This window comes from Bubalus bubalis, chromosome 3 (genome assembly GCF_019923935.1).
Source record: "Bubalus bubalis isolate 160015118507 breed Murrah chromosome 3, NDDB_SH_1, whole genome shotgun sequence".
In the NCBI taxonomy this organism is placed as follows: domain Eukaryota; kingdom Metazoa; phylum Chordata; class Mammalia; order Artiodactyla; family Bovidae; genus Bubalus; species Bubalus bubalis.
The window spans coordinates 129,200,776-129,224,389 of record NC_059159.1 but is presented as its reverse complement, the minus strand read 5'-3'; the positions used below and the strand labels follow the sequence as shown (position 1 = coordinate 129,224,389).

Below are 23,614 nucleotides of genomic sequence, written 5' to 3'. Positions count from 1 at the left end.
CCCAGGAGCTGGAGGGGGAAGGGGTCATACCTTTTTCCTTCTCCCTGACTATATGTTACTGTGCCTCACTCCCTACCTTCATTACCTCTGAAACTCCAACCAGGCTCTTGCTTAGTTTAAACTCACCTCCCCTGCCAGCTCCACTCCCCTCCCCCACTCCATACTGCTTCCTCATTTGTAAGCATTTCCATCTGAAAGTGGGAGGGTTTTTTTCCTTTTTCTTAAAAGAAAAAAAAATCTTCTGAGTTGGGAACACTGCAGATTGTAACTATAGTGATGCATCAATCACATCGCAATAATTGCACAGCACAGGGTTTCCTGTTAGGGCTGCGCTACCTGCCAGAAAATGGCAGCAATCAGGCTATTGGCAGCAGACAATCAGGCATCATTTGTAATTCTTTATGGCTGCATGTTTCCCAGTCCAGGAATTGGATGCTAATCAATCAGTTGTCATGGCAACCCAGCATCACACAGCTATCAATACAGAAAAAAAGATAGGAGAAATTACAAGGGCAGTGAGTGCCATCAGCCTAGGAGGCAGTGCCAGGTGACCTCAGTAGGTGCCAATCCATGGAAAGCAGGATTGAGAAAGAACCTGAGACCCCAAGGGTAAAAATCAGAGCTGGTCCAGGGAAGAGCTGTTGTCTCAGGTCTCAGCCACAAGAGTAGAAGCAAGTGGGTGATTCTGGGGTCATCTCATTGTCCTTGGATACCAGCTGGGCTTCCAGGGCCAGGACATAGACAGCCAGTTTGGAGGGAAAAAAAGACAAGCACTAGTGATAGAGGAGAAAGGAAGATCAATCATTCAATCAGACGGTAAATGTTTATGGAGCATCCACTACACATGAGACTCACCCAACATAGACAGCAAAAGCCATCCAGGACCCAGAGCAGCTTTCGATGTGCTAGAGGACTGGTAAATATTTAAGTAAGGTTGGAGAGGGGATCAGAAATGGGGACAGCCAGCGGGGCCCAGGATTATGAAGGGAATGGATCAAACCCACATTCCAGGACTAGACTAAAAACATGCCTACCTACCATGTTGTATTAAATTCCAACAACATGAGGCAGGTTTCATTATTTCTGTCAAACAGCTTAGGAAACCCCAGCACAGAATGGTTGTGTAAGTCATCCAACATCACACAGCTAGAAAGGGCTGGGACAGGACTGAACTAAAGGTCAGGTCTATTCTTCACCCAACAGTGTATGGATAATGACATCTCCGCAGCTCGGAATTTAGGAAGATTGGATTCACTCAGACTCTGAGAGTTCTGAAAGCCCTACAGAAAATCCAAAGACAAGATTTAGTTCAAGATAGATTTATAAGTGGGCTTCTCTAGTAGCTCAGCAGTAAAGAATCTGCATATAATGGAGAAGCCACAGGAAATGTGGGTTTGATCCCCAGGTCTGGAAGATCCCCTGGAGGAGGGCACGGCAACCCACTCCAGTATTCTTGCCTGGAGAATCCTATGGACAGAGAAGCCTGGTGGGCAACACATTTATAAGTGGCTTTGCTGGTAATTCAGAAGCCTCCTCCAGAGATAGAAGTTCAGCTTGGTGAGACCCTAAGGAAGTCATTTTCCCTCTTGTGTTCTCAATTTCCTTTTCTGTAAAGTGAAAGTAAGAACTCCTTTGAAGGGACTTTCCTGGTGGTGCAGTGGGTAAGACTCTGAGCTCCCAATGCTAGGGGCCTGGGTTTGATCCCTGGTCAGGGAACTAGATCCTACATACCACAACTAAGACCAGACACCACCAAATAAATAAATATTAAAGGCAAAAAAGATGGTGATGCTCAAATGAGGTAGTGCCCATGAATGCTCTTAGGAGAGTTGCTGGCCCAGAGCACTTTTCCATTCCTTCCTCAACTCTACTTGGGGTAACCTCTATCGAGTCTGCACTGAACAGTTCCCTTGAGTGGGGTTACAGTTTGTTCTAAGTAGATTCCTAAAGTTTCCAGATGCCACTAGAACAAGTGAGGACTTGTTGGCTTCAACATCCTTAACCTCAGGCCCTATATTAGGGTTCTGAGAGTCCCTTGAAGAGGAAGGAGATGAAACCTGTCCATCCTAAAGGAAATCAACTCTAAATATTTATTGGAAAAACTGATGCTTAAGCTGAAGCTCCAATACTTTAGCCACCTGATGCGAAGAATAGACTCATTGGAAAAGACCCTGATGCTGGGAAAGATTGAGGGCAGGAAAAGAAAGGGGCTACAGAGGATGAGATGGCTGGATGACATCACTGACTCAATGGACATGAGTTTGAGCAAACTTTGGGAGATGGTGAAAGACAGGGAAGCCTGGTGTGCTGCAGTCCATGGGGTCGCAAAGGGTCAGACACAACTTAGGGACTGAACAGCCAGAGAAAGAGAACAGATAGATAGGTAAATAAAATTGGCTCACACAATTCTGGAAGCTAAGAAATCTCACTACCTGCTACCTGCAATCTGAAGACCCAGAAAAGTCAGTGGTATAATTCAAAGTTTGAAGGCCTGAGATCCAGGAGTGCCAAAGATAGTATAAGATCAATGTTGCAATGGAACAACACTCAGCCATAAAAAAGAGATTTTGCCAAATGCAGCAACATGGGTGGACCTGGAGGGTATCATGCTATATGAAAAAGAAATAAGACTTACAGATATAAAGAACATAACTAGTGGTTACCAGTAAGGAGAGGGAAGGGGGAGGGGATTAAGAGATAGAATTATTATATATAAAATAAGCTACAAGAATATCTTGCACTGTATACATATGTGTGTGTATATATATAAAGACCATGCCTAATCTTTTTTTTTAATTGAAGTATAGTTGATTTATAACATTGTGTTAGTTTCAGGTGTACATCACAGTAGCTCATTTACATATATGGTGGTTTAGTCACCAAGTCATGTCCGACTCTTGTGACCCCATGGGCTGTAGCCTGCCAGGCTCCTCTGTCCATGGGATTCTTGAAGCAAGAATACTGGAGTGGGTTGCCATTTCCTTCTCCAGGGAATCTTTCCCACCCAGGAATCAAACCCAGGTCTCCTGCAGGCAGATTCTTTACCAACTGAGCTACAAGGGAAGCTCATTTTGGGCTCCAAAATCACTGCAGATGGTGATTGCAGCCATGAAATTAAAAGACGCTTACTCCTTGGAAGAAAAGTTATGACCAACCTAGATAGCATATTGAAAGGCAGAGACGTTACTTTGCCAACAAAGGTCCATCTAGTCAAGGCTATGGTTTTTCCTGTGGTCATGTATGGATGTGAGAGTTGGACTGTGAAGAAAGCTGAGCGTCGAAGAATTGATGCTTTTGAAGTGTGGTGTTGGAGAAGACTCTTGAGAGTCCCTTGAACTGCAAGGAGATCCAACCAGTCCATTGTGAAGGAGATCAGTCCTGGGTGTTCTTTGGAAGGAATGATGCTAAAGCTGAAACTCCAGTACTTTGGCCACCTCATGCAAGGTGTTGACTCATTGGAAAAGACTCTGACGCTGGGAGGGATTGGGGACAGGAGGAGAAGGGGACGACAGAGGATGAGATGGCTGGATGGCATCACTGACTTGATGGACATGAGTCTGAGTGAACTCCGGGAGTTGGTGATGGACAAGGAGGCCTGGCATGCTGCAATTCATGGGGTCGCAAAGAGTCGGACATGATTGAGTGACTGAACTGAACTGATATATATATATATACACACATATATATATATATATAATTATATGTGCATACAAATATATATGGGCTTCCCTGGTAGATCATTAGTAAAGAATCTTCCTGCAGTACAGGAGATGCAAGTTCAATCCCTGGATCAGGAGGATACCCTGGAGAAGGGAATGGAGACCCACTCCAGTATCCTTCCCTGGGAAATTCCATAGACAGAGGAGCCTGGCAGGCTACAAGGGTCACAAGAGCTGGACACAGCTTAGCGACTAAATCACCATAAGTATATATATCTATATATAGATATATATTTAAAATTCTTCAGATTCTCTTCCCTTATAGGTTATTACAAAATATTGAGTATAGTTTCCTATGCTATACAGTAGGTCCTTATTAGTTATCTATTTTATATATAGTAGTGTGTTATATGGAAGGAGGGACAAACCAGGACATTAGGATTAATATAGCCAGTATTTTATAATTACTATAAGTGGAGTTCAATCTGTTAAAAAGTATGAATCACTATACCACACACCTGTGACATATAATATTGTACACCAACTATACTTCATTTAAAAAAAAGAAGAAGAACATAATATTTCTCAACTTCCACATCTGAGATGCAATGCTGGGAATTCCCAGGCAGTCCAGTGGCTAGAATTTGGCATTTTCACCCCCATGGCCCGGGGTTCAATCCCTGGTTGGGGAACTAAGATCCTACAAGCTGTGTTGAGTGACCTAAATAAATAAATAAAATGTTTCTCATGTTTGTTTGACCTTTAAACTGGTGGCTGGCTGTTTTTGTTTCTGTCCCTGAGCACTTCCAAAGGCTTATGTTCCAAAGATGAAACTTTAGAAGACACTGAATGAAATGCTGTCTGAGAGGCACAGTTCGCAGTGGCAACAACTGGAAATAACCCGGGTGTGTGTTGCTAGTTGCAGCCAATCTCTTCTCCCTCAGAAAATTCTAAGCAGCCTATAAAGAGCAGGGAAGGCCCATGAGTGTTGGCATGGAAAATCTCCAACATGTTTCATTATGTGCAAAAAGCAAGGTACAAACTTCCTAAAATGGTCCCATGTGTGTCCATGTGCCTAAGTGCAGGTGGAGGTGAGCTGACACAAAAGGGTGTATGTGGAAGTGTGATAATGCACAGCTCATTTCCAACACATTTATAAGAAGCTCTTCATGGAGGATTCCTTGCAAAGTATCACTGAAGGTGAGGATAAAAGGCATTTTACTTTTTATTTTATACCATTAAGTACTGTCGAAATTCATTTTCACCAGCTCATTATTTTTATAATTAAAAAGAAAACTAAAAAGGTCTCTAAAAGCCTTGTTAGCTCAAGTTCTATAATTTTGTGGTTTCTTGAGCCCCAAATTAAGCCTGTCTGCTTGAAGAGAAATGGTCAAAGCTTACATCCTTGGATTCCCCAGAGTGCTGACTCTTCTATAATTTTCCAGCCTGAGACTGCAGGCAGAGCTAGATACATACCCCCTTGAGAATAACCGGCCGCTTTCCTGTGTGTGGGGGTTGAGGGGAACCACACTTATGGGCTGCATCTGAGTCTCCAGAGGAGGAAAGAGCCCAGCCAAGCGGTAAGACTGGAACTTGGAATCCCACTGTAGGCAAACACCAGCAGGCAAACCACGTGTGTGTGTGTTTCAGTCACTCAGTCATGTCCAACTCTTTTTGATCCCAAGGACTGTAGCCTGCCAGGCTCGTCTGTCCATGGGATTCTCCAGACAAGAATGCTAGAGTGGGTACCCATTCCCTTCTCCAGAGAATCTTCCTGATCTAGGGATTGAACACAGGTCTCCTGCATTGCAAGCAAATTCAAACCACATCTGAGTACAAAATCCCAGAATCCAAAATCATGTGAGTTGAAAAGATGGGCCCACAGAGAAAAAAACATGAAACCCAAAGGAGTGAAATGAAAGCAATATTACAGGTCTCAACTCTGGGACTCCTGATTCTGAGTCTGGGAGAATTTTCACCACATGACCTTGACTTTCTAAAAAATGAGGAGGGCATTCCACCCTGTGCTGCCCACATGGAGACAAGAGGAGATTCCTGGCTTCAAGAATGACCAAAGCACAACTGGGACCTCCCCAGCGGTCCAGTGGTTTAAACTCTGTGCTTCCACTGCATGGGGCACAGGTTCAATCCCTGGGGAACTAAGATCCAGCATACCAACTCACATGGTCAAAGAAAAAAAAAAAGGGATGACCAAAGCTAGACACAGCGGACTGAATAAAGTCCAACTAGAAAAGGTAAAGCCAAAATTGGCGGGGCGGGGGCGGGGGCGGGGGGGGGGGTGAATCTATTTAACTAATTTAGCCGATGCTCAAGTTACCAACATAAAGAAACATAAATGAACACAAATCAGAGATCAACATAAATGTGTATCGACCAGTAAAGGAAACTGGAGAGAACTATTTCACAGGTTGCCTTTGGTATCTACTCTGAACACCTGGGAGGGGTTAACTTCTCAGCCTAGTGATACGTCGTAAACTTACCAGCGACCATGAAGCACAAGGATGGTAAACACCAATACAGTATACTAACGCATATATATGGAATTTAGAAAGATGGTAACAATAACCCTGTGTACGAGACAGCAAAAGAGACACTGATGTATAGAACAGTCTTATGGACTCTGTGGGAGAGGGAGAGGGTGGGAAGATTTGGGAGAATGGCATTGAAACATGTAAAATATCATGTATGAAATGAGTTGCCAGTCCAGGTTCGATGCACGATACTGGATGCTTGGGGCTGGTGCACTGGGACGACCCAGAGGGATGGAATGGGGAGGGAGGAGGGAGGAGGGTTCAGGATGGGGAACACATGTAAACCTGTGGCGGATTCATTTTGATATTTGGCAAATCTAATACAGTTATGTAAAGTTTAAAAATAAAATAAAATTAAAAAAAAAAAAAAAAAAAGGATGGTATAAGCGGAGAAGGAACTTTTCCACCAAAGGTAAACGTCTGAAGGGCAGAAGGTCTTTGTTTAGTGCCAGAACTTCTGTATATGTTCACAGTGCTTATGGGAGTCTTTATAATCAACACTATATGCCTCCTTACCTTATTAAACAGGAAGTGCTGCCCATCAGTTAACCTTTTCCTTCAGTTTCTTGTTTGTTTTACTTTCAGAAAAGAAGTCCTTTTTATGAGTTTCTGTACAGAGAGGCCCTTGGAGCTGTTGAGATATAATAGCTCTGCCCCCTTGGTTTCTGGTCTTTGCGTTTGTACTCTGTGTAGGTTTAACACATCTTGATTAAAGGGACACTCTAGAAAGAGTGAGGAATAAGATCCATGGGGAAGGGGATGCATGCAGAGGTAAAGGGTACTTTCTCTTTTGACTCTATGAACTTCTGAATGGTTCCATTTCTTTTCTCTTCTTCGAAAGTTGTTTTCACAACAAATAGTTTGTTATTTTTGTTATCAAACAAACAAAGGCTCTGGTAAGAAAAAATGAAAAAATACCACCTGTTACTTCATTGGATAGGAGTCTGAGGATATTTGGGGTTGTTATTATTGCCATTTTAGATGAGAAAATCAAGTCCCAGAGAGGCTTACTGAACCCATCCAAGGCCCTCCAGGGAGTCAGTTGCAGAACAAGGGCATGAACTTGGGTTGTTCTGGTTCCTAGGTCCCCATACCCTCCACTTGGTGGCATGGCCCCTGGCAGTCAGTGTGTTTTCCATGAGAGTCAGTTCATCTCTGGGTCTGTCTGTCTCGTTTCCCCACCATCATTGCACCTGCTCCTAGCGACTTCTGCTCCCTTCTAAATTTTCTGTTCCTACTGTATCATGGGCTGGAACATCAAACACCAACTTTCTACGAAACCTAATTTAGGAGAAAAGTAGTGTCCATCTGTGTGCAGGACTGAGGTGTTTCTCCTGCACAAAGATGTAAGCCTGGGACTTCCCTGGTGGTCCAGTGGCTAATACTTTGCACTCTCAATGCAGGGGGCTCAGGTTCGATCCCTGGTCAGGGAACTAAATCCCACATGCCGCAACTGAGAGTTTGCATGCCGCAACTGAGAGTTTGCATGTCACAACTAAAGACCCCCCCATGGCACAGCAAAGATCCCATGTGCTGCAACTAAGACCTGGCACAGTCAAGTTAATTAAGTATATTTTTTAAAAAGACGTGAGCCTTAGTGCATGGTCACTGTAGTGACTGCCTGCTCTGGAACCCCTTCCCTTCCTTCCTCCCTTCCTCATTCTCACTCCTCTTCCAAGTAGTTGATGGAAACTCTATGATATACATTGAGTCTGTTCCTTCGTAGCCAGAATACTTAAAAGCAAGCCTAGCTGAGAATGTACTGTTTTGAAATGATCCTATCTGCTATACCAGGCTTACCTAATAGATAGTTCAGTTGGTAAAGAATCCGCCTGCAATGCAGGAGACCCTGGTTCGATTCCTAGGTTGGGAAGTTCCCCTGGAGAAGGGACAGGCTACCCACTCCAGTATTCTTGGGCTTCCCTGGTGGCTCAGACGGTAAAGAATCCACCTGTAATGCAGGAGACCTGGGTTTGATCCCTGGGTTGGGAAGATCCCCTGGAGGTGGGACATGGCAACCCACTCCACTATCCTTGCCTGGAGAATCCCCATGGACAGAGGAGCCTGAGGGGCTACAGTCCATTGGGTCACAAAGAGTCAGACATGACTGAATGACTTTCACTAGCTGCTATAAAAGAGTGAAGAAAGGGAGGGAAGGAGACGAGATTTGGAGAAATTTTGTTTCCAAGATTAAGCCCTTAATCTTAATTACGAGTAGAGGTGACATTGATGAGAGGCACAGGCAGGTGGCAGAGGAGGTAGGCATGGGGTGATGAGGGGAGCTCCGGGTTCCTTCTCCATAATCTTTGTCAGACTCCTACACAATGCATAACCAACACACAATCCAAGTACAAATATTGTGCCTGCCATAAAACAGTTTCCAGAGAAGGATGCTAGCTCCCACTTCAAAGTATTGCCACCTTTAAACTTCTCCTATATGAAAATTCTGGAATCACCAGCATTCAAGAAATCTGCTGGTCAGCCCTGGATACCAAGTCATTCTCTGGTAGGGTCCTCTCCAATGGCAAGTCAAGACACGAAGGCAGGTGAAAGATCCCCAGAGGTCTCCCAAAGCTGGAGAAAGGCCACCTCCTGCCTTGGCCTCAAGGCCACCAACCTGCTAATCCCAGGCCCCCGTGAAGAAACACCAGAGCCTGCTGAAGTCCAGGGAGCCTTCTTTGTGGCACAAGTTACTAACCATTCTCTGAATAATAGCACAAACACACAAACTCCCTCCTGCTTCATCCCTGTGGTTCACTGCCTATGAAAAGTGAAAGTCACTCAGTCGTGTCCAACTCTGCAACCCCACAGACTCTAGCCCACCAGGATTCTCTGTTCATGGGATTCTCCAGGCAAGAATACTGGAGTGGGTAGCCATTCCTTTCTCCAGGAGATCTTCCTGTCCCAGGGATCAAACCTGGGTCTCCTGCATTACAGGCAGATGCTTTACCATCTGAGCCACCAGGGAAGCCCACTGCCTATAGAAAGAGGAGATTTGTAACCCTGAGGGCTGTTTCTCCAGGCTGTGGATCTCTACTGCCACGCAGTACTCACAAGGGGTGGGATTAATAGGAGAATGCCTGTGTGTTGTTCATTAGGAAAATAAAACAACCTGTAAGGCTGGTAATAACCATCCCTGTGAAGAGAGATGAGCAACACTGAGCTGTCAGACCAGCAAAAAGGAATGATCCCCCATATGGCCTTACATCCCCCTCTGGTCACAGGAACCTCAGACACCATGGTGACTTACCCCGGGGCTCATAGGAAAAAGAAAACACCAGGAAAGATGGGTTTATTTCTGGAAGGCAGGCTCGCAGGGCCCTTACAATGCACTCAGCCCTGTGCCGGGCAATGTGGCACTGCGGTCCCCAAGCTAGCATGCTTTGAAAACCCCCAGGGACCTTTTATACAAAGACAGATCCTAGGGCTTCACTCAGACTTGCAGAGTCAGAAATTAGACATCTGTGATGCTTTTTAAGCTTCCCAGGTGATTCCGCTGCAGCTGGCCAAGAGACTGGCATTTAGAAACCACTGTAGTGGGGAATGTAATAGAAGAATGAGATAGTTTGTCCTTATGGAACCATAATATAAGCAAAGAGATAAGATTCATTCAAAGGAGGTAGATTTAATTATTCCCTCATCTGTGTTCAAATAGTGCTTTTATACGTCTCTATTATAGCTTTTGTTTCCTTGGATTGGAGATGTTTATTAGTCTCTCTCCTTTACAAGCATTCTGTGAACTATCCAAAGGCAGGGATCATGTTTATTCACCTTGGATACATGTATTCACACAATCATTCATTCCTTTACTTAAACAAATACTGTCTCTTCCAGGTTCTGGATGCTGTTCAAGGTGCTGATAGTGCCACAGAAAACAAGACTAACAAGTCCCCGGCTTTCCTGGAACCCACATTCTAAAGCGGGTGAGGGTGAGAAGCAATAAAATAAACCAATGAATCAGACAAGTGATATAAAGAAAATAAAATCATAGGGAGGAGACTAACAGTAAGGCCAGGATGCAACCTGTAACAACACAGTACTGGGAAGCTTCTCTCAACTTCCCAGGTAGTGCTAATGGTAAAGACCCCGCCTGCCAATGCAAGAGAAGTAAGAGACGTGGGTTCTATCCTCAGGTTGGGAAGATCCCCTAGAGGAGGGCATGGCAACCCCCTCCAGTATTCTTGTTGGAGAATCCCATGGACAGCGGAACCTGAAGGGCTATAGTCCATGGGGTTCACACAGAGTCGGATGCAACTGAAGCAATTTAGCAGGCATGGGAGTTTTCTCTAAGTCAGTGACACCCTAAATGATGACAGAGTTAGTGGCCTGAACATCTGGAAAGAGAATCCCAGGGATAAACAGTAAGAGTGAGGCTCAGGGGCAGGAATGAGTTGACATGACTCCCTGGGAATGGAATGGTGAGCTGGGAGGCCAAGCCCAGTGATGAATGGGGACAGAAGCAGGAGATGTAGCCAGAGAAGTGGGCAGGGGCCAAATGGCACACAGCCTTATAGACCAGGGTGGCGAGTCTAGTTTATTTTCTATTTCTATTTGATTCTAAATGCAATAGAACACCCCTGGTGGGCTTTAACCACAGGAGGGTTTTAACAATGGTGACAAACCAATATGATCTAATTTTCTCCTTTAAAAGACACTCTAGGACAGGGCTCTCCAACTTCCAGGAGGGGACTGGTACCACTTCCTGGCCTGTTAGAAACTGAGCCACACAGCAGGACATGAACAGCCGAAAAGCAAGAGAAGCTCCATCTGTATTTACAGCAGCTCACCATAGCTTGCATTACTGCCCGAGTTCCACCTCCTGTCCTATCAGTGGTGGTATAATAAATGTAAAGTGCTTGAATCAGCCCCAAACCATCCCCCTGCCCTTCATCTGTGGAAAAACTGTCTTCCATGAAACTGGTCCCTGGTGCCAAAAACGGTTGGGAACTGCTGCTCTAGGAGGATGGGATTAACATATACATATGTAATAGATAATCAACAAGGACCTATTGTCGAGCACAGGGAACTCTATTCAATACTCTGTAATAACTTAAATGGGAAAAGAATCTGCAAAAGAAAAAATATATATACACATGTATAGTTGAATCACTTTGTGGTACACCTGAAACTAACACAGTGTTGTAAATCAACTCTACTCCAATATAAAATAAAATTTTAAAAAAATCATTCTATTTTGTAGAGAACAAACTGCACTGAGGCAAAAATAGATATGGGGGATCAGTTGGAAGGCCATTTCAGTAGTGCAGACAGGAACGGTGGGCAAGGGGTAGGCGGTGGTGTAGACATGTGGCCAAACCAGCACACATTTTGGAAGCATCCTTCACATCCCTCAGGCCACTTGATTGATTGGTCATGAAGGTGAGGAAAAAAAAAGCAGGGACGATTCCTAGATTAACGAATCAGCCCAATGCCTGGAACACAATAATAAGCACTCAATGAATGATTACTCAACAATTGGATAAGTGAGTATAAAACAACTCAACATCAGCATCTTGAACATAATTACGTGCCAACATGTCTGCTACAGACAAAAGTGCTCCAGGCCATCAAAAAAAAAAAAGATGTCAGTGTGGATTCAGATTGTCTAAGAAGTGGGATTTGAAATTTGACTCCAAAGATGGATATTATTGGGATTGAGAGACAAACACAAGACATGATTCTAGGAAAGGAGATACAAATGAGCCTGATATGTTTTGGGTAGTTTTCTTGGCTCCGGGATATTTTTCAAGGGTGGGGGTTTCAGAGGAAGCATAGAGACAACTGTGTTGGCAAAGTAGAGAATAGAGACACAGTTGGCTGAATATGAAAACAGGAGAGGAACGCGAAGCATTGTGAATGCCAGGCAGTAGTTTGGATTCAAAAAGCAATAGAGATCCATCATGGGTTCTTGTCTAGGGCAGCAACATGCTGGCAGTGGGTGATTTATGTCTTGAATTTGGACGGTCTGGGGCTGGAGGTGGGTCACACAACATGGGAGACAGCAGATCAGGTAGAATTACAGTAATCTAAGCACTGGATTCAATAAACTACCCTCTCCCTGGGGGGGGGGGGGGGGGGGGGCGCGGGGAGAGGGAAAAAAAACAACAGTGCCCAAGTCTGGGCCAACTAGGAAGAAATAGATATGCCAGAGGCTCTCAGAGTTGGCCAGAAAGGACTGGGCAGGAGAACGGGGGAGTGGGGGGAGGTGGTCAGGAGGAGAAAGCGATTCCACCCCAAGCCAATAAAGCAGCCTTTCCTGAAGCCTGAGGAGACCACAGGAGCTTTCAGCTGCAGGTGGCTGGGTGCCCTGGGCCAATCTGTGTTTTTTCATCTACTCAATGGACATGAATTTGAGCAAACTCCGGAAGACAGTGAAGGACAGAGAAGCCTGGTGTGCTGCAGTCCATGGGGTCACAAAGAGTTGGACGTGACTGAACGACTAAATAACAACCATCTCTTTCAGATTTCAAAATCTAAGTAGAATTCCTGGTCCTCCCCAGGGCATTTGCAGTAGCCTTGAGTGGTCCTTATCTGTGGGGAACATCCTCCTTAATGAACAAAGACTTAAAAGACCAGCCAGGACCCAACCCTAGCCTCAGAGCCCTTGCAGGGAGTGTGGGGAGATGCCCAACTGAAAGTGAAGGAGGGAGAAGCAATCCTTTTCCCTTTCACATTCATGGTGCTGCTGGAACATGGCCCTTTCCCACCAAATATACATCACAGATCCGAGAGTGGAAGGACCGCGCCCAAGCCCCCAGCAGTTCATTGAACTACACCTGGCTGCTTGGAAACAAGAGGCAACAGAAAAGAGCCTGTGGACCGGGGAGTCAGGTCTCCCAAATGAAAAGAACAGAAAGAGAGAGAGAGAGACAAAGTCAGCAGCAGCCTCTGGTGGAAACTTGCCGTGTTACAGCCCGGAAGCTGGGGCTTCTCCAACTCAGGAAATGGGGGGAAGCAGGCCTGACAACCAGTAGGCAGCAATAAAATGCCAGATTCCGTTAAAGAGGCTGGGCTGGTTCTAAATGATAACCATCTGCTCAGGAGCCCAGTGGAGCCTGGTGGGTGGGCCATGATTCACCGTCAGGCCACACCCGGGCCACCTGGCTGAGTCACAGAGCAGCCAGTGCTCCTGTGCTTAGACACAGACGGCAGCTTCCCCTCCTCTTTTCTATTTTGGCAGCACGGCAACTACATCATGGATGAAGTCTATTAAAGAGTCAGGGCCCTGGCTCATCCTTCTCACATGCAGGCTGCTTGCTTGTACTTCCCCACACCCCAAGAATGCCCATGACCTGCAGCAATAACAGAGAAGATGACGGTGGCTGGGTCATTTGGGGACAAGTTACAAAGGGCCTTTGCTAAGGGGTCCTGGGATCCTGAGCAAGGTAGAGACACAACCAGCAGTGTGTTAGAAATAAATAAAAGGTAAAATTGATCATCAACAAGGACTTACTGTAAAGCACAGGGACCTCTACTCCATATTCTGTAATAACCTAAATGAGAAAAGAATCTGAAAAAGCATAGATACCTGTATATGTGTAACCGAATCACTTTGCTATACACCTGAAAACTAACACAAAATTGTAAATCAACTATATTCCAATATAAAATTTTAAAAATTCAATAAAAAATTAAAGATAAATAAAAATAATCTTACCCAGCTGATCATTTGTCCTCCCCATGACATTTTCAAAGGTGCTCACACACAAGTGACATGATTATTGGTGGTGCAAGCCGTATGGTACTCAGTTCAGGACTCGCCAGGAGAAGCTGGAATGGAATATGTGGTTTAGGCTCACAGATCTATATGGATCCTTCTGGACCAAATACATAGGCGTGTCTGTGAAAAGAAAGTGAGAAAGGATACAGTGGGCTCAAGCCCTGCCGTAACACTCCCACCCTTGCAGTGTTCCAAAAGAGCTGTGGCTAGATCGCCCTCTGGAGGCAGGAGGGAGAAGAGCAGCAAACCTGAGCACCAAGGACTTCAGTGTGGTGAGTGAGGAAATGAAACATTGCCTTCGCTGGTGGTTCAGATGGGAAAGAATCTGCCCGCAATGAGGAAGACCTGGATTCGATCCCCGGCTTGGGAAGATCCCCTGGAGAAGGGAAGGCCTACCCACTCCAGTATTCTGGCCTGGAGAATTCCATGGTTTGTTTAGTCCGTGGAGTTGCAAATTGCTGGACACAACTGAGTGACCTTCACAAGTCCCACACGAAGAGCAACATCCTGCCCCCAGTTTTTCCCTGTGATCTGTCTGTCAATGTGCTCCCTTATAATCAGAGCTCTTTCTCTAGCATAGAAGCCTGCAGTACCTTGAGTACCCCAGGTTGAGGGTATCTTCTATACTCCAAAAGTGAATTAATCCAATCGTGACTCTTTAAAGTGTTCCTCTTTTCCAAATTTCCAAAGGCTACATAAGATGCACAGCAATATGGCTGCACTCCAGCACCCACACAGCTTCAAAATACAGAAGACTTAATAAAGCAGTGTGTGTGCTGAGTTGTTTCCAACTCTTTGTGACTCCATAGACTGAAGCTCACCAGGCTCCTCTGTCCATGGAATTCTCCAGGCAAGAATACGGGGGGTTGCCATTTCCTAATCCAAGGGATCTTCCCAACTCAGGGATGGATTTCGTGTCTCTTGTGTCTCTTGCATTGGCAGGAAGATTCTTTACCACTGCACCACTTGGGAAGCCTAAATAAAGCAGTTGCGTTTCACAAACAAAAGTTAAGTCTCACTTTGCTGCCAATCTGAAATAGAGCAGAGTAGTAAATACCCAGGGAAGAAGGAAAAAGAGAATCCTAAACTAATTTGAAAGGAACTTGCTATTGAGCTGATTGTGCCACCTGTGTACGTTTTACAGAGGCTCAAAGTTTTAATGCGTCTGCTCAAGTCTGAGGCAGATGGCAGGACAGGCCATCCAGGGTATGGACCTTTAGTTCAGTGACCTGACCTGCTAGCACCTAGAGGATGAAGGGTGGTGTGGGGAGGGACTATGAGTGGATGTGACTCTTTGCAATCCCATGGACTGTAACCAGCTAGGTTCCTCTGTCCATGGGATTTCCCAGGCAAGAATACAGGAGTGAGTTGCCATTCCCTTCTCCAGGGGATCTTCCCAAATCAGGAACTGAACCCAGGTCTCCTGCATTGCAGGCAGACTCTTTACTATCTGAGTCACCAGGGAAGCCCTGCGAGTGGATGCTGGTTTATTAAATTAGCAATTTCCCGGACTTCCCCAGTGGTTAAGATTCCATGCCCCCGATGCAGGGGGCACAGGTTTGATCCTTGGTTGGAGAACTAAGACTTTGTATGCCATATTGTTTGGCCAAAAAAAAATTTTTTTTTTAAATAGCAATTCCCAAGAACATCTCCAGAGGCCAAGTGAGAATCTTGCCTCAACCTTCTAGTCCTGGAACATTGATTGAGTTTCACTTCCTCAATGGCTGTCCAAACATCCTCTTCTACCACCAGGGTTCCTATGGCAGCACAGCTTGACTTCCCCAAATAATAAGATAGCCTATCAAGTATCTGATATCTTCAGGAGTAGTGTATCTCCTCCTGAAATCTCCCCTGATGCTTCAGCTTATGAATCGCTTCTTTCTACTCAGAAATCCTCTGGCCCCTATCTGTGCCTCTCTTGTAAGTATAAATGTCTATAACTTTTCCCTCCCCTCAGAAGATTGTAAAATCTTTGAGGCCAGAACTAAGAACAGATATCATCAGAATTTTTCTTCTTCTTCTTTATATGGGAAAGAGAAACTCCACAGAGCTCTTCTTTGGAGTCCAGGCATCCATTCGTGGCTCCCACTGCTCTCAGGTGACTCCAATGAACCTTGCAGAGAAGGCAGAGCTGGAAGATCCAGTCCTATACACAGGCGGAGCAGGAAGTGGCTTGGCAGGTGTGCTTTGGAAAATGCAAGGAATTTCCCAATTGTGCCTCCAATCTCCCACCTTATTACCTGAAGATCCACCATTAGTCATACATTCCTTTCCATCTTTGAGGGTTTTCTCTTTGGCAATTCCCTCTTGTTCTTGTTGTTCAGTCACTAAGTCATGTCCGACTCTTTGTGACCGCGTGAACTGCAGCACACCAGGCTTCCCTGTCCTTCACTATCTCCTAGAGTTTCCTCTTGAATAAATTCTAAATAACCCATAGAAGAAAAACAGCTTAAGCTCTAAGTATGCGGTGCCTCAGTAGAGGATTTACTGGCTATCAGACGTAAGCAAAGTTTTACTCAGTATGTGACTGTGTTCATGTTGGTGGGCCAGGCATTAAGGTAGGGATCTGAGAATATGAAAATCCATGAGGGTGAGACTTGTTTTGTTTGTTTCTATAACCCCAGCACTTGAACTGATATCAGACTGAACTGATAGAGAGATAACCCCAGCACCTATTATTGGTGCTCAATAAATGTTTGTTGAAAAATAAGGAATGAATGAGTAAATGAATGACAATAAGTCCAGAAGGCAGGAAAAATTTCCAGGGGAAATTTGGAAGGCCAAAAAACAAATTTGCTGGGGGCAGAATGGATTCCTTATTCTTCCTGTATGACCTCCATGGTGCCTTAGACAGCCTAAAAAATGCTCAGGAAATTCACTGGAACTGCACTCCTGCTCCTTAAACTCTTGCTAGGTGACTCAGGAGCTTGGCCCACAGGAATAATGCCACTGCCCCCTTCCGGCTGTAACCAGGGGGCCAATGCAGACCACATACCAGTCTTGCCACCAGGGGGCAATGCAGACCAAACGCCAAGGTTTTAGCATCCAACCCTCTGGTGTCTGACTGACAGCAGGGGGCCCCCAAATGCCATTTTGGACCACCAAATACAGTACTCCCTTTCTTGCCCAGTTGTTAATATCAAAATCTCACCTGAGCAGCTTTATTGCTCAGACCTACTGCAACAGAGACAATAATAGTTTAAAAGCTACACTGAAATCCACTTAATCAATAAAAACAGTGGCCTGTGTTTTGGGAAAAGAAAACTGCGGTCACTGTTAGGGACCCTCCCTGCTATTATTTTCTAAGCAACTGAGGTGTTATCCCTGAGGAGCCTGAAGCAACCTATGGATGATTCACATTTAACTGGTAATTAAGATGCAGCGAGTACCACATAATATCTATGAAAAGCACGCAGAAGCTTTCCCAGGAACAATGCCAAGTGCTAGACTATTATCCAGTATTTTGAATCAAACTGGGTCAGGCCCTCAGACAGTATTCTGACCGCTTCATTGTTAATCATGAAAAAGGGTAGAGAGCAGGAAAGAGGCAGGCCCAAGATAAAGAAGGAAGCAAAAAAGGAAATATTTATTTATCCGGGTACTGTGTCCCATTAGGCAAATAAAATACTACATTTACTTAACCTCTACTGGACTATCTTTAACACCCATTTTCTCACATGAGAAAGTAGACTCCTAAAGGGATTACAACACTCTTTGCTGTATTTCACTTGCTCTTTCATTCAGCATTTGTTTTGAGCCAGGAACTCCGCAAAGCAATAGGAATATTGAGACTACAAAGTAAGACTTAAGGTGAGTAGACAAATAGACACAGAGCTTATTACTACTGAGTGTAGTGAGGATTATAGCTTCAGTCCTACTTGAAGCCAAGGCTTTTTCTTTTACTCCCTTTGATGCCTTCTACTAATAGCCAGCCCCTTTCCCCAGCACAGGGTCCTTCATGTCCTGTTTGTATCTCCATTATTTAGACTCATACCTTGTTCTACTCTTCAAATGACTGGGTGACCAAATTAATGGAGAGATGAATGATGGGTGGATGGAGAGATGGATAGATGGATGGATGGATGGACAGATGAATGGATGGATGGATGGACAGATGAATGGATGGATGGATGGACAGATGAATGGATGGATGGATGAGTAGATGGACAAATGAACAGATGAATGAATGAGTGAATCCTGGAGATCACAAATCAAAAAGGGGAAAGAAATGAAGTAATATTCAGTGAGACAGTGTTGGGCCTTCTTCATAACTATATTTTCATTATTTTCAGATATTTTCTCTCTCCATTTGCTATAAACCACTTGAAAGCAAAGAGACTTCCCTGCATGTTTCTTACACACAGAGCCCACTTCAGTGTTGGGTGTGCCCCAGATGCTCAGTAATTTGTGTGATGAGAAGACACATCCAAGACTGACTTCATTCTCACTCCTGATCCTTTGTTACCTTATAGGAGTGAATGTGAATCTTCTTCCTCTCAGGCAAAGAGCAAGAACAAGCCATAAAAAAGCCAAGGGCCTGGGGGTCTGAATTCTGGGTCTTGGAGACCTCACCCCTGGAATAAATTAATGAGCGCCTTTAGAAGAAGAACCCCAGAGGTCCCAGTCCTGACAGGAACCTCCCAGCTGTGAGTGGAGGAAAGCCCCTGAGCATCTTGTGAGATCCAGGCATTCATAGGCATCCACCAGTGGGATGGGCAGATCACCCCCAATACCAAAGAGGGGACAGTGGGAGCAAGTCTGGCTGCTCAGGAGCGGGGAGGGGAGGAAATGGGAGTGGGAACCCTTTGCCACATCCAGCCCTGACAGCTCTGAGTATGCCCTCCTTATGTGGCCCCAGGAGTCACTCCTGAGCCCTCAGATCCATGACAGGGCCTATAGGGAGGCAAAGGTCAGACTTGGGGTTTATGAAGTGCTGAATCTTGCCCTGGCATTGTAACTAATAAATTTGAATTCCTTTTAGGCCCCATCTCCTTCCCTGAGGCTCAGTTTGCTAATCCTAAAAAAAAAAAAAAAAAGGAGTCATGATGAGTTTCCGCGAGTTTTGTGCATGAAAGCACTGCACACACGACAGGAACTCAGCAAATATGACCCTGTCCCTCCTCCTTCACCACCTTTTGACATTGCCCCACCATTTCCTCATGGGAGAAATGGAGACAGCAGCCCCCAGGCCAGCCTCATCCTGGAAACATTGTGCAGATCATGTGAAAGAAGAGATGTAAAACCTGGAAAGTCTACAGGCAAGCGTGAAAAGTGAGTGTTAGTAGCCGTTCAGTCATGTCGAGCCCACCAGGATCCTGTCCATGGGATTCTCCAGACAAGAATACTGACATGGGATGCCATGTCCTCCTCCAAGGGATCTTCCCAATCCAGGGATCAAACTTGGTTCTCCTGTGTTACAGTCAGATTCTTTACCATCTGAACCACCAGGGAAGCCCAAAGAAGACAGGCAAAGAAAATGCAAAAGTAAGGTTAAATTAACACAGAATAGAGCAGGCCAGGCAGTTCCTTCAGGCATTGGCAAGGCTTCTCCATTCTCCTCAGAGATGACTGGAGGGGCTGATGGGCCTGGAGATAAGCAGTCCTCACAGGAGCTCAAATTCCACGCATCAGTGCAGGTTTACTGCCCCTTTGGCCTCTCAAGGGGCCTGGGTTCCTGCCTCCTCTGGACTTTGTCTCAGTGACTGGGAAGAGGTCAGGAAGACTGAAGCTATTGGCCCTTCAGTGTCCGTGAATGTTCCAGAATAAGATCTGCTCAAGGAGCTCCCCTTTCATAAAGTCACCCTAGACAGAAATTGGCAGAGCCAGTTCCTCCCTGTGGGTGACAGGCAAGGTGACAGAGGCTGGACTTGGAATGGGGAGTGGGGACTGATGGCCAGGTCTGAGTCTCACTCTGGAATCCTGTGTGACCTTGAATATGTTCCTCAACTCTCTAGACCTTTTTGTTTGGTTTTTCTTTTTTTTAACATTCAAGGTAATAATGATTGTTTTGAGACTTAAATAACTAAATATTAATATAGGGTATAAAACAACGTCTGTCTCAATAAATTTAAACTAAATAAATGAATGAATGAATGACTCTCAAATCTCAGGACCAGAAGGAGATTTGGGGCAAGCTGGAGGTGGCCCCAATAAACAGCAGTTTTCAACAGGCTAAACCAGGAATACCAGTTAACCCTCTGGGGTAGGAATAGGGAAGAACCTTGCTCTGAGGAATGGAATTTGGTTGGGAGAAGGGGGAAGTATGGATAGGAAAAAGAGGAAAAAGATCATTCAAAAGCTCATTGCCAAAAAAAAACAGCTCACAGACATACACAACAGACTTATGGTTTCCAAAGGGGAAAGGGTAACAAGGAGGGAAGAACTGGGAGTTTTGGATTATCAGATGCAAACTTGTATATATATCAGATCAGATCGGTCGCTCAGTCGTGTCCAACTCTTTGCGACCCCATGAATCACAGCACGCCAGGCCTCCCTGTCCATCACCAACTCCCAGAGTTCATTGAGACTCACGTCCATCGAGTCAGTGATGCCATCTAGCCATCTCATCCTCTGTCGTCCCCTTCTCCTCCTGCCCCCAATTCCTCCCAGCATCAGAGTCTTTTCCAATGAGTCAACTCTTCACATGAGGTAGCCAAAGTACTGGTGTTTCAGCTTTAGCATCATTCTTTCCAAAGTACACCCAGGGCTGATCTCCTTCACAATGGACTGGTTGGATCTCCTTGCAGTTCAAGGGACTCTCAAGAGTCTTCTCCAACACCACACTTCAAAAGCATCAATTCTTCAGTGCTCAGCCTTCTTCACAGGCCAACTCTCATATCCATACATGACCACAGGAAAAACCATAGCCTTGACTAGACAAACCTTTGTTGGTAAAGTAATGTCTCTGCTTTTCAATATGCTATCTAGGTTGGTCATAACTTTCCTTCCAAGGAGTAAGCGTCTTTTAATTTCATGGCTGCAGTCACCATCTGTAGTGATTTTGGAGCCCAGAAAAAATAAAGTCTGACACTGTTTCCACTGTTTCCCCATCTATTTCCCATGAAGTAGTGGGACCGGCTGCCATGATCTTTGTTTTCTGAATGTTGAGCTTTAAGCCAACTTTTTCACTCTCCACTTTCACTTTCATCAAGAGGCTTTTGAGTTCCTCTTCACTTTCTGCCATAAGTGTGGTGCCATCTGCATATCTGAGGTTATTGATATTTCTCCCGGCAATCTTGATTCCAGCTTGTGTTTCTTCCAGTCCAGCATTTCTCATGATGTACTCTGCATATAAGTTAAATAAACAGGGTGACAATATACAGCCTTGACGAACTCCTTTTCCTATTTGGAACCAGTCTGTCGTTCCATGTCCAGTTCTAACTGTTGCTTCCTGACCTGCATACAAATTTCTCATTTTATAGGATGGATAAACAACCAGGTCTGTAGCACAGGTAACTATATTCAATATCCTGTGATAAACCATAATGGACAAGAATATATGTATGTATAACTGAGTCACTTTTATGTATAGCAGAAATTAACAAAACATTGTGAATCACCTATACTTCAATAATTTTTTTAATAACCTCTGTTCAGTATCCTTCAATGGCCCCCACTTATTCAGGTCTGAATGCCTCAGCCAGCATCTGGGCCCCCTTGGCTTGACCCAGGCTAGCTCCCCACCCTGACTTCTCTCTCTCCTCACCCACAGCCCTCACCTCCTCTGGACCAGCCTGTTCATCAGTGCCTGGATAGGCCCAGCACATTTCGTGGATGCAGGAAAATGAACCCTCAAGACCCAGCAGCTCCTTCTTACCCTCATGTGGCCCTTCGGGGAGCTCCTTCTTCCCCCAACTCAGCACTTTGCTGCACTGCTCATTTTAGCCCTTTTCACTGTCACTTTTCAAATATCAGGCTGAGTCTCTGCAACTAGACTGTAAGCTCCACACAGGGATAAGAATATGTATGTGTGTGTGTGTTTATTTTCACATTTTTATATGAATACCTATGTATTCAAGAATATAGTATTGATCTGTCTATATATTTATAGGGCTTCCCAGGTAACATAGTGGTAAAGAATCCACCTGCCAACGCAGGAGACACAAGAGACATGGGTTCAATCCCTGGGTCAGGAAGATCCCCTGGAGGAGGAAATAGCAGCCCACTCCAGTATTCTTGCCTGCAAAATTCCATAGACAGAGAAGCCTGGCAGCTACAGTCCATGAGGTCACAAAGAGTCGGACACGACTGAGCACACGTGCACGCGCACACACACACACACACATGAATACTGGAGTGGGTAGCTAGTATTCATCAGGGCTCTTCCTGACCAGAGACTGAACCCAGGTCTCCTGCTTTGCAGGCAGATTCTTTACCATCTGAGCCACCAGGGAAGCCCCCATTTATGTCCGTATCCATTCTTTATCTATATCAATATCCAAATGTAGGTTGGAGTAGAATTATAGTTAGATAGATATAGATAGATTGGCCACAAGAACAACCTCTCCATCCTATGTATGTGCCTCTTTAAATGAGACTTTGCACCACCCATCAAAAACCAATGTCTGTGTCTCGTTTCCTTGAAGATTGACCTGCTCTGTGGCTTGCTTTGACAGCTAGACATGAGAACTAGAATACAACAGATGTGCCATTGTATGCCTTCCTAGTCTAGGTCTCAACAGTATTTACAACTCCTGTTTTCACTTGCTGAGATTACAAGTCTGCCATTGCCACATGACAAAGGCTGAGCTAGCCTTCTTGAAGATCATAGATCCTGGGGAGAGAGACTGGATGACAACTGGATGGACCACCGGGCTGTGGATGAGGTTGTTCTAGACGCCCCCAGACCCACCATGTGACTGCAGGTGTATCAGTGACACCTGGAGAAAGCACCCAACCTGAACGACATCTTGTCTTCTGTTTCCTGCCAGGATATCCTTCCCAAGCTGAGCCCAGCTCAAAGTATCGACCCTGGCCAATATCAGAGAAAATAAGATGGTTGATGTTTTACGCCACCAAGTTTGTGGGGAGTTTTGATATAATGCAAAAATATTAATATAGGTGTGTGTTTAATGTGTCTGTGTGAATAGTTGAATGCTATGTAGATATTAGCGTCATAATTAGTTGAGTCAAAGACAAATATGATATTGCTTAATGTGGAATCTTTAAAAAAAAAAGATACAAATGGACTTATTTACAAACCAAAAAGAGACCCACAGGTAAAGGAAACAAACTTATGGTTACCAAAGGGGAAGCAGGGAGGGATAAATTAGGAATATGGGTTTAGCAGATACAAGCTATTATATATATATAATAGATAACCAACAAGGACCTACACAGGGAAATATATCACAGGGAAATATACTCAATATTTTGTAATGACTTATAAAGATGATACTTTCAGGGATCATTTCTATAGTTAGTAATAAACTATAAGAGAAAAGAATCTGAAAAAGAATAGATATACACTTGTAACAGAATCATTGTGCTGTATACCTGAATCTAACACGACTTTGTGAATCAACTATACTTCAATTTTAAAATTCTTTTAAATAGTGATTTTTAAAAAAGAATTAGTTAAATAAATGAGTGGGTGAGTTCAAAGGCTTAATATGTTCTAATTCTGAGTCCATTAGTACCGAATTATTTGGTGGAGCTGACTTTACCCCTTTCTGTCTTCTCTC

The 23,614-nt window shown here is 44.7% G+C and overlaps 1 non-coding gene across 1 annotated transcript; it reads left to right on the top strand.

Moving 5' to 3' along the window:
* The first annotated feature begins 7,571 nt into the window (after nucleotides 1-7,571).
* Nucleotides 7,572-7,644, top strand: TRNAE-CUC. The gene has a single exon. It is a non-coding gene; the product is annotated as a tRNA-Glu (tRNA).
* The last annotated feature ends 15,970 nt before the right edge of the window (nucleotides 7,645-23,614 follow it).